Here is a 12563-nt window from a genome sequence, read left to right as displayed (position 1 = left end):
AATTTGAAAATCATTCGATACTCCGTTTCATTAATTCAAATTGACGAGCAAGCATAAGACATGTTATCCGTCAATTTGAATTAATGAAACGAAGTATCAAATGATTTTCAAATTTTTTAAAATTTTGCATATTTGATCTATGCATTAATAACTTTAAATTTAACGGTTAGATTGTTAAGATTTAATATAGAACATGAGTTATTACTCCTAGAGTAAACGGATCCCTCCTCTATATATAAAACCATATAAATGTTTTGGTGCATCTCTTGGGCACATGTTTCATGCATTATACTTAATTAAATCATCAGTCTATCAAATTCATTATTTTGTTATCAAGTTAATAAGAGTTGAAAATGTAGTAATGTTGTATGTTGTGTAATGTTTAAGTAGTGGTATTGAGTTGTATTGATTAACCTAGGAGTAGAGAAGAGTAGTTATTTTAAAAATATGAATATTACATTATGGTGATATGGTGTTGTGATGCTCTACGAGCTCAACAGTTAAAAAACCCTTCATGAGAAGTTGACTCTTGAAGTGGAGAGTTGAAACTTCTCAAGATCCTTAGTTGATATAGTATATGTGCTAGGTTGAGCTATACTAATTATAAGCGACCATTTGTAGATTTGTATAGAGACCAGGTCGAGCCATATGTGTATAAGCGACCATTTGTAGATTTGTTTTAACCTTGACAAAAATATTGGATTTTCCTAGTTTAAGTGCCAAAATCCGAGAAACCATATTGTGTTGTAGATTTTCATACAAATTTGTTGTTAATATAACAAGCCCAAAAAGATCGCATTGTTGAGTTAATTTGGTAGGCTCAAGCCACTTAGATTGTTCACTTTTGTAGTAAGAGATCTCTTAGTTGAAATGCATGATGATGCAATGTGTTATTGTGTTAATAAGTTGTATGTTTTGTTGCAAGTTTCACAGTTGATATGTTGTTTAAGTTTATATACATGTATGAGTTGTATGGTGTGGTTTATACCTTGTGTTGGTATGAATATTCACTACAAAAAAATTGCATTTAGCGACCACCAAAATCGGTCGCTAAATTGCTAAAATCGGTCGCTATTTGCCTTAGCGACCGAATTAGCGACCGAATTTAAGTAATCGCAAAAACCCTAGTCGCAAAGCTATATAGCGACCAAAAAAATTTCGGTCGCTATTTAGCGACCGAAAATTTTGGTTTAGCGACCAAAAATTTTGGTCGCAAAATGGTTGCAATGATTTTGGTCGCTGATGTGTATGAGGACCAAATTAGTGACCGAATAAATCGGTCGCTAAATCGGTCACTAAAGATTTATTTTTTATTTTATTAAATTTTATAGACGTTGCAAATTCGGTCGCTATGAAATATTCATATTTGGCCTCTCAAGGATTCTATTTCACAATACTTCATTTTTCAGCATGTTTTGTCCTTAATTACACAATTTTTGGGAAATTTCCCAGAAGGTCACCCATCCCTATATTACTCCAAGTCAAGCACGCTTAACTGTGGAGTTCTTATAAGATAAGCTACAGAAAGGCATATGTATATTGTCAGTATAGGTAGTACAAATTAATTCATTTAAGTCATCCTCAAATATACAATCTCATACTTATACTATCTTTGGATCCCTCTCATTTCGGTGTATCCGAACCGTTATAAAAATATAATAATATATTTAATAATTATATTATCAATAATAATAATTATATTATATTTAATTAATCTTTATTTATATATACTTACTTTTATAATTAACAATCTACTTATTTCTATTTAAAATTAATATTATGATACAATTTAAATTATCTATTATAAATTTAAAATTTAAAATAATAATTTTTGTATTTTAAAATGAGAAGGGTTATAATAACACTGGTATAACTTTTGCTAAGTATTAATTACATTGTTCAATAACTTTATATTAAATGTGAATTTTGTAAATCCAACCGTTAGATTGAAAGTTCATATCAATTTATATGTTTATATCAAGTTTTGTTAAATTTGAACAACAAGTTGAAGGTAATCAAAGTGCTCATATTTTAATATATTTTGAAATGTATATTTTACGTCAATTTTATTTTACAAGAATGAAGTATCAAATTATCTTGAATTCATATAAAATTTTGTATATATGATCTAAAAGTAAAAAACTTTCAATCTAACGGTTGAATTTATAAAATTCACATTTAATATAAAGTTATTGAGCGATGTAATACTTAGTAAAAGTTACATCTGTGTTATTATAACACTTCTCTTTTAAAATATTATTTTTATAAATTAAATTTTAACATTTTAAATAAATTATTAATTAACTTAATATATTTATTCATCTTAAATCTAAGATATAAAATTCAAAAAATGTATTTATCCTTGTTTTATTTTCTAATTATCAACCATTAATAAAATACTAATTTAAAATCTTATCAAGTTATATCATAATATTTTCATATCAAGTTTAAAACTAGATATTAGTTATAAAATATGTTAATTTGTGTTGGAATTTTATTTCAACATGAGACTTTAAAATAAATGTGCGAATAAAAAAAACTCCGTTAAAATAGTCAGGTATTCTATTTGATAGAGAAAAAAGCAAGGAAACGTATTGTGATGTATTAAAAACTGATAAAAAAGAACCAGCGGGTGATTTGCCCAATTAGTTAAGGGGGAAGACTTAAGATTTTCTCCACGTAAGTATGTGTGTGGATTCAAGCTCTACTGTCAGCAATTTTAGCCTTTTTAAACAAAGCAGGTGTAATTGTAATAAAAAGGAGGTGTATATATCATAAGTTAAATACTATGAACATCTATGAGTAAATTAAAATCAAAGGATAATAATTTTTTTAAATTACTAAAAAATATTTCATTTTATAATTGTTTCACAAATTCTTAGTAATTTTTGTATAAGTCAATTGCTTTTAAATAATGAAACTAGCACAATTATATCAATTGAATTGAATGATTAAGCCTAACTTTTAAAATAACAATTGAAATAAAATAAGATTCATGAAAATAATTTCAAAATATATTAGGTAAATAATTTTTATATATAATATAATTAAAGACAAGGATTAAAATAATCAATGGAATTAATGTAATATTCATTTATAAATATTTAAATAAATTATAAGTAGCAAGGTATTATTTAATTGATGTTTAAAATAAATTATTTTATAATATCTAAATGAATTGATTTTTAAGATAAACTATTATATACATATTTAATTAATATAACTTTAAAATATATATGTATAATTAGATATATTTTAAATAAATATTTTTATATTAAAAATTAATTTATCATTAAACAAAATAAAGATATTTCAAAATATGGTTGTTGTTGAATTAGTTTCCCATGGTGGGATCATATTCATATATAATAATAAAATCATGTCTCCTCAAAGAAGCGGTATCTACCCCAGAGTAGTACGAGCATAATTGAAGATAGATGGTATAACGTATTTTAAGTAATTGATCTCATGTGTTATTGGTGTATATATTTATATATATAATTTATTTTATAATTTTTATTTATTAAACTAATGGAACATTAATTATATTTTATCAATTTTAGATTTGTTTGATAAATTTTTATTAATCCTTATATAAGCCAATTATTTTTAATTTAATAGAACTAGCGTGTTTATATCAATTGAATTAGATGTTTAAGTCAATTTTGAAAATAATAATGAAAATAAAATAAGATTTATGAAAAGAAGTTTATTTATCTTAACAAAATTGGAAAGCACAATAAATTATGTATTTTCATATTATCTAATAATGTAATAAAATATTAAGCATGGTAAAAGAGAAATAAAATTTTCAAGAGAAAAATAAATAAATATTCTAGATAAATTATTATTTAAATTAGTCTAATTTTTTAAAAAATATTCAATTAAAAAGATTATTATTTAATTTTCTTTTATAGCATTATGTTTCTCATTTTTTAATACATCATGATATATTAATTATCTATTTTAAATTATATAATTTCTATTATTTAAAAAAAAAATATTTTTATTGGGAGGGTACTGATTTTTATTTCTTATCATTAATATTTTTATCATTATAAAAATAATATTATATATTTTTATATTTGCTTTCATTTAAAAGAAATATATTTTTAAAATTTTTAAAAATTTATATTTAGCGACCGATTTTAATTTGGTTGCTAAAAATATTATAAATAATAATATTTTTATTTTTTTAGCGACCAATTTTAATTTGGTCGCTAAAATTATTAAAAATAGTATTATTTTTAATTTTTTTAGCGACCGATTTTAACTTGGTCGCTAAAATTATTATAAATAATAATATTTTTAATTTTTTTAGCGACCTATTTTAATTTGGTCGCTAAAATTATTATAAATAATAATTTTTTTTAATTTTTTAGCGACCGATTTTAATTTGGTCGCTAAAATTATTATAAATAATAATATTTTTATTTATTTAGCTACTTATTTTAATTTAGTCGCTAAAATTATTATAAATAAAATTTATTTTTTTTATTTTTAGCGACCAATTTTAATTTGGTCGCTAAAATTATTATAAATAATAATATTTTATTTTTTTAGCGACCGATTTTAATTTGGTCGCTAAAATTATTATAAATAATAAATTTCTTTTTTATTTTTTTAGCAACCGATTTTAATTTGGTCGCTAAAATTATTATAAATAATATTTTTTTAATTTTTTTAGCGACCGATTTTAAATTGGTCACTAAAATTATTATAAATAATAAATTTTTTATTTTTTTAGCGACCGAAACCGTTCCGTCGCTATTTTAATCAACAATTATTATCTTAGCGACCGATTTAGTGACCGATTTTTGCCACTAAAAAATTCGGTCACTAAATTGGTCGCTAAATAAAATTTGCAACCAAATCAAATTCGGTCGCTAATTATGTCGCTATTAGCGACGGAAAAAATCGGTCGCTAATTTCAGTGGCTAAATTGACTTTTTTTTTGTAGTGATTGTAAATTGGATTGTTGTGTTGATCCTTTAAGTGTCGATATACTAATGTTAGTAGTATAGTAACCCTTTTACCTTTACACTTGTTATGTTATTTTTTGTAAGTTTATTCCTACATTTATTCTTGTGTTAGATTGTGATAAGAAACCGGACATGATTAGGCAAGAGGTTGAAAAGGTGTTTTGAAGCCATGTTGGAATATGGCGATGTTGTTGTGCTTCCCTAGTGTAGCTATTTTGTAGTTGTTGCTTAATCGACAACTAGGATTTTGTGCTTTCAGTTTGGATTTGTTGTAGTTATGTATATATGTATAAGATCTATGTTGTAGTTCCAATGAGAAACATTTATTATTTTAGTTGATTAGTTTCCTATATACATTATTACATGTAAATCTAGGAAATTCTTTCATGGTAGCCTTAGTTATTTAGTTTTATGTTTTTCGCTACCTTAGTCGTTGAGCTATAAAGTGTAAAGACCTACCCGATCATTATACATTTATGGTATCAAAGTTGGTAAAGTCTTTTGGGAACTTTGTGGGGGTGATGTCATTATGTTTCTATTGTGAAGAATGTTGTTTTGTGTTATGTTGTGAAGTTGTTGAATAATATTACTAATGAAATTATTGATCTTAGTATAGGATTGTTAGACCCAATATGACTAGATAGTAAAGGCCAAGGAGATGATGGTTGTGGCTATGCAACAACAAAATGCCAATTTTTCTTGAATGGAAATGAATTAGGCTACAACTGAAGCAGCTAGACCAATGATGTCTCAGGAGTGCAAAGACTGGTTGAGTTTAAGAAGTGTAATCCAATTCAATTGAAGGGTGAGGATGATCTAGAAGTGGTTGACCAATGCAATCTACATGTTAATTGGTGAGGCTACGTATTAGTGCAGGGGTGACCAACAAATGTTGGAGACTAGAGGTGTTGTTGTAGATTGGGAATGCTTTGAGAGAGTAATCCTTGAGAAGTATTTCTCGGATAGTGTAAGATATGTCAAGGAGGCAAAATTTCTATGACTACATCAAGGAATCTTGACAATTTTTAATATAAATTATGATAATTATTATCTTTTTAATAATTATGATAATTATTAGTGATATGTAAACCTGACAATTAATATTTATGTTTAATTTATCTTTTATATAACTATATTATTAATACAAAGTATTTACTAGTTTTATAGGTGATTCTCCTTCAGACAACTTACATTACAAAAAAAAATTGTTATGTAATGACACACCTTATAGTGAAACAATATTTGATACTAGAAACTACTTTTAGATACAATATAAATACATATATATTGGTATATTTTTAAAAGTGTAGATATAAGCTATAATGACACAATATACGTTATTGAATTTTATTCAAAATCAACTCTAAAATTTTGTGTAATTATATGTCAAATAGATTTATACTTATATATATTGTATTCATAATGACATTTTTTGTATGTCATTATATATATATAACCTTTTTTTATAATGCTAGTTGATACCTATAGTGGGATCTCCTTTCCTAATCATATTATTTTTCTTTTCACAATACTTAAACTCGAAATGTTGTTTAAGGAGATTGAGTTCAATATCCCTCAAATTAATGACTTATTAAATATGTAAATATATTTTTTATTATATGTTATCAAATTATTTTAAAAATATGAAATTATAAAATTGTACCTGCCTGAGGGTACACTCGTAGTCTTCTAGATGGTGAAGAGCCGAACGGATACTTCTGGTGGACACTTCAGAGGGGGGGGAGGTACCTGAAAAAGGCACTCCGACGCTCAAGTCAGGACAAGCACGATTTTCTAGGGTAAAGAATGAACAGTGACGTACCTCGTTACATGTGACCTATTTATAATACCTGACATGGGCCTGAACATGGTGGACCTTTTCTGACACTTACCAAATTAGGTAATACGATGCTAATCAGTTAATCATGTCTTAATCATGTACTTATCCTTGTTAACTATGATTTGTACTATAATCCGTTTAACCTTTCGGCGCATTGCCGAGCCGACAGGATGAGGCTTGGGAAGGTGCAAGTCTTCGACTGTTGACCGGACCGACAAACACTTACTCAGTTACCTTACTTACTCGGCGTTTGGCCGAGCCGATAGGTAGTGTATGGAGATGCATCATGTTGTTTGCATCGGCCTTAAACCGAGCCGATATGTGCTAGTAGACTATTCTCGGCCTTCGGCTATAGGCCGAGCCGATGCTAACATCAAGGTTTTAGGTATGGTCCAGTTCGCATGGGTGTCTGACGGAACGGCACGTGTTGGTCCACGTGACCGATAGGGTCCTCCCGGTACACAAGCCCCCTAGCCTTTAGGAGTGAAACGACACAAAGGGTAAATGTGGTATTTCGATTGTTACTTTTTTCGAGGGAAGGCCAAGGGTCACAACGGCTGATGGGAGGCGAAGGGTTGTAACTGTTGGGCATTAACGCATGTGAGGAGTTATGACTACTAGTGGAAGGCGAAGAGTTGTAACCGTTTTTGGAATACCAAGGGTTATAACCGTTGGGTATTAATGATGCATGCGAAGGGTTACGCATCGTGAACTGTTGGATCTAAGTGATCCAACGGTGTGTAGAGGGTCGTGACTCTTGATATACTTGCAAGGAATGCCTATAAATAGGCGTGTGGGGGGGGCGCCCCAAAGACGTAGTTATTATTTGCTCTGAGCCGAAGTTAGTGCAAGTGTTCTTTTGTCCAGACCGATCAAGCTCACGCTCTAACTGCAGGTACGTTGACATGGCAAATGTAAATGTTGTTCATATTGACTCCTCTGGGGACACAGGTGATTCTGCCGACAATGGGTCGCGGGCGGCGCCAGACCGAGATGACGTGTTGGCCTCGGCTTCCAACGGAGCGGGTGAGTCCGTTTCTGGGTTTGACCGATCGCAGGGTGAGAGTGATTCTGCTTCGGCCATAGTCTCTGATGACCGTCCGAGCGGGGGTACCAGAGCTTCTAGGCAGTTTGCTCCTATATCGACTCCTGGATACTCTTGGGTACATGGGGTACATGGGGAGGTGGGCAGCGTGTACTCCCGTTATACCGATAAGAAATCGCTTGTGCGGTTCGTCTCGGCTGTGAAGTTCCTGACCTTTCTCGAGGAGGAAGATCCTTCTCCTATTTTCTTTCAGCCGTGCCGAGGCGACGAAGTGCCGAACCCTGACTTCGTGTACTTGGACCGAGGGTCGAGCAAGTATCAATTTTTCTACGTGTACGATTACATGTTTCGGGATTTGAAGGTGACGCTGCCGTTCGACGATTATTTCATGGGTATCCTGCGACTTCTAAACATGGCACCGAGTCAACTTCACCCAAACACTTGGGCGGCCATGCAAGGTTTCCGACAGCTTTGCTTGGCCGTCAACATTGAACCAACTCCGCACTTGTTTTTATATTTTTACTCCTCTCGGCCGACAAAGAAGGCTAAATGGTTGTCGTTGATTCATCACAACGACTGCTTGTTGCAACCTTTTACTACGTCCTACAAGAATTTTAAGGTAGGATTTATGAAGGTGATGATTCGGCCGCAGACAGGGAACAAATATTTTTTTGATGGAGAGAATTCACTTTTTTCGTTGTACTGGACTCGGAAGCCGAGAAAGTACGATACGGTGTCTAAATCACGACTGTCCCCGGAGGAGAGAACGAGTTTAAATTTTTTGGAGAAGCTGCCTCGGCCATTACCTTGCCGACCCTTGGTCCGATTGTCCGAATCGGCCGACGTAGCCGAAGAATTGATTGGTATAGTAGCTTTCTTATCTGTTTAAACTCTTGCGTTACTATTGATTTTGATTAATGATGTGCAGGTATTATGGCGAACTTTGATGACGACTTGGACATTTGCCAGTTGATCAAAAACCGAGTGGCAACTGCCCCAGCGACGAGGACCCCGTCCGAAGTGCGCGCAGGTGGAAACCAGCCAGCCCCACAAGGTGGTGGGGCGGGGCCGACTGCCAGGCCAAGGAAGGGCGGCAACGGTTCGTCTCGGTCCCAGCCCGAAAAAAGAAGGCCCGATGACACGAGGGCCGAGGAAGAGAGTCACCGAGCCAAGCAACAACGGCTGGCCAACCCGACTGCTCCAGAAGGCCTGGTTGGGCCACATTTTTTAGCCGGCAACGTTAATGCTCAGGATTTCTAGAGCCAGGACTTAACTTCTAAGGCTGGTCAAGGAATTTTGAGCCGCATGAGTTCGGCTCAGAAATGGAATTTCTTCTGTGAGTTCCAAGTTCGGGCTGTGGCCTTGGCTCAAAGTATTGTGATGGAGCCGAATGGCGAGGCAGATGGGCTTCGTCGTCAACTGGCCGAGCAGGAGAAGTCCCTGCAAGAATCGCTGGCTGCGCTGACCGATGCCCAAACGGCCAACGACAAATTCTAGGCCGAGCTTGACCGCCGGGGGCGTACTGCTGACGACCTTACTCTGAAGGTCCAACGTCTGGAACTGACCTTAAAGAGTGAAACAAAGAAGGTTGTCGTCCTGGGCAAGGAGCTGGAGGCTGAGAAAACAGCTTTCGAGTCTTACAGGGAAAAGGCTCGCAACAAGGTCCTGTCTCAGCATCAAGCTGGGTTTGCCCAGGCTGCTTGACAAGCGAGCTTTTTTTGGGGAAATCTGCCTCCGTAAAGGTTATGCTAGGCAATCGGCGATGGACCTTCTCCACTTCATGTACGTGCCGAACGGCCCGTAAGTGTCTCCGCTGTGCCGACGAGGACGAGCCACCACCAGCGAACCCGCCGGCTATGGTGTTGATGATTCGCCGAGGTTGTGCTGAAGGCTCTTCTCTCCTATCTCTTGACCTGCTGCGTTCCCTATATGAGCGCGTTTCTGTTCTTTGCTCCGGCTGATCATGCCGCCGTGACCGGTTTGTATATCGGGTGGAGTTCGGTCGGTCCACGAATCCCTGCAACTGTCCTTGCTTCATTAAATCTTCAATCTTATCCTTCAGAGCCGACCAATCTTCCGTTGAATGCCCTCGGTTGCGGTGTTACCTGCAGGATTTTTTCGTATCGGCCCTAGGAGGAGTCGAGGCTCTTTTTGGGACGGCTAGCACCTCTGAGGCAAGTGCTTGTTCTAGTCTAGCTGATCTACTAGTATTGAAGGGTGTATATTGCGAGTATCTCGACCCGCGAGGGGGTTTCTCCCGGGGGAGCAGTTCTTTCGGCCGGCTCCGAAAGCTATTCTCGGCCGACTTTTCTGGTTTGGTTGCTACCTCAGCCCTAGCCTGGTTACAGAACTCAGCCAATTCCTCCATTTGCATGTACTTATCGGCTCGCCGACGCAAATCGTCCATGTCAGTGGGTGGTTTCTTGCAAATGCTGTTGGCAAAGGGTCCTGGTTTCAGAGCGCTGGTGAGATGATGTAGGGCTACAGCAGGATTCAGGTCCCGAATTTCTAGCGTCGCTTTCGTTGAACCGACTCATAAACGCCCGAAGGGATTCCTTCTTCTCTTGACGAATGTTGACTAGTGCCAACGAGGTCAACTGGTAGGGCCGGCTAGTAGCGAATTAGATAGTAAACTGGGAGGCCAACGTACTGAACGAATCGACCGAGTTGGCGGGGAGCCGTGTGAACCAGCTCAATGCACGTCCTTTCAATGACGTCGGGAAGATTCGGCAGAGTGTCGCATCGTCTATGGTGCTCAAGGTGACCTGGGTTAAGAACACATCGATGTGCTCATCTGGATCAGTCGTCCCGTCATATTTGTCGAGTGGCAAGGATTTCCAATGGTCCAAGAGTGACGACTGCATAATGTTTGGTGTGAAGGGGTGTCAGTGTGCTCCGGCCGGCATTGGTTGCATCGGCCGACCGACCGAAGCATGTACACCTGGGGCAGCAACAGAAGTGTGAGGGATAGAGGTGTGATGGCCGTGCGAATGGAACGACCCCTGAGTGTGGGTCGTCTCAGAGGGTTTCCATGTGGGATCTTGGTACTGATTTTTGAGGGCAACATTCTCCTCTCGCAACGCAGCCATCTCGGCAGCATCTCTCTCCCGTTGCTATTTCATGGCGGCCATGTCCTCCTTCATTTGGCGCACCATGTCGGTCAAGTTTGCCTCCTCTACCGTCTCGACATTGTCTGCCCCGGACGGGTGCTCATCTTCGGACTGGTGGTCTTCAAGGTTAGTTCTTCTTGTCTTTGCCATAATGTCTTCAAAAAGTCTCTTCACAGCTATCGGTTCGGCCCCATGGTGGGCGCCAAAATGTACCTGCCTGAGGGTACACTCGTAGTCTTCTAGATGGTGTAGGGCCGAACGGATACTTCTGGTGGACACTTCAGAGGGGGGGAGGTACCTGCAAAAGGCACTCCGACGCTCAAGTCAGGACAAGCACGATTTTCTAGGGTAAAGAATGAACAGTGACGCACCTCGTTACGTGTGACCTATTTATATTACCTGACATGGGCCTGAACATGGTGGGCCTTTTCTGACACTTACCAAATTAGGTAATACGATGCTAATCAGTTAATCATGTCTTAATCATGTACTTATCCTTGTTAACTGTGATTTGTACTATAATCCGTTTAACCTTTCGGCGCATTGCCGAGCCGACAGGAAGAGGCTTGGGAAGGTGCACGTCTTCGGCTGTTGACCGGACCGACAAACACTTACTCAGTAGTTACCTTACTTACTCGGCGTTTGGCCAAGCCGATAAGTAGTGTATGGAGATGCATCATGCTGTTTGCATCGGCCTTAAACCGAGCCGATATGTGCTAGTAGACTATTCTTGACCTTCGGCTGTAGGCCGAGCCGATGCTAACATCAAGGTTTTAGGTATGGTCCAGTTCGCATGGGTGTCTGACAGAACAGCACGTGTTGGTCCACGTGACCGATAGGGTCCTCCCGGTATAAAAATATTATATGAGATTTTAATATATTTTATATGTTTATTTAATGAATTTTAATTTTTAAAATTGATCCAATCATATGTTCCTGGCTTCGTCCCTGCATGTATTCCTCGTGAAAGCACCATTTTATAAAACGTTAAACATTTATTGAAACAAGCATCTTTTCATAAAGCGTTACTTCCCTTCAGTATATGATGAAATAAATGTAGCCTGCACTAATCAAGATTGTGCATGCCTCCCTCTGCACATGAAGTTTGATCTCTCTTCATTGGGAAACGGATTCACAAGAGTGACTTCATCGAATCTTAATGCATAAAAGTTAATATATATATATATATATATATATATATATATATATATATATGGAAAATATTAATATACTCCTACTTATTTTTTAGTTAGAATATATTAGCAACTTACACAAAAATTTTAAAATAAAAAAATCACTCATTTATTATGATTTGATTAATTTGTATAAAGAATATTATAATAATTTAATTTAATTTTAAAATAAAATAAAATATTTTCTCTCTCTTATTAATTTTATTGTCAAAGTTATTTCTCTCTCTTATTACGATTCTTTCCCATTTATCACTAAGGACCCTTAAATGTTGACTTGAGGAAGGGTTGCAGTTATTTACATCTTGAGGATCCTGATCCTTCCTCACCATAACTGGGCTCCATCCTCTGCAATGAAAAACAAACGCACTGTTGCAATGCATTCTTTCTTCTTGT

Source organism: Cajanus cajan, chromosome 9 (genome assembly GCF_000230855.2).
Source record: "Cajanus cajan strain Asha chromosome 9, NIPB_CcT2T_4, whole genome shotgun sequence".
NCBI classification, from domain to species: domain Eukaryota; kingdom Viridiplantae; phylum Streptophyta; class Magnoliopsida; order Fabales; family Fabaceae; genus Cajanus; species Cajanus cajan.
This window is presented reverse-complemented; position numbering follows the sequence as displayed.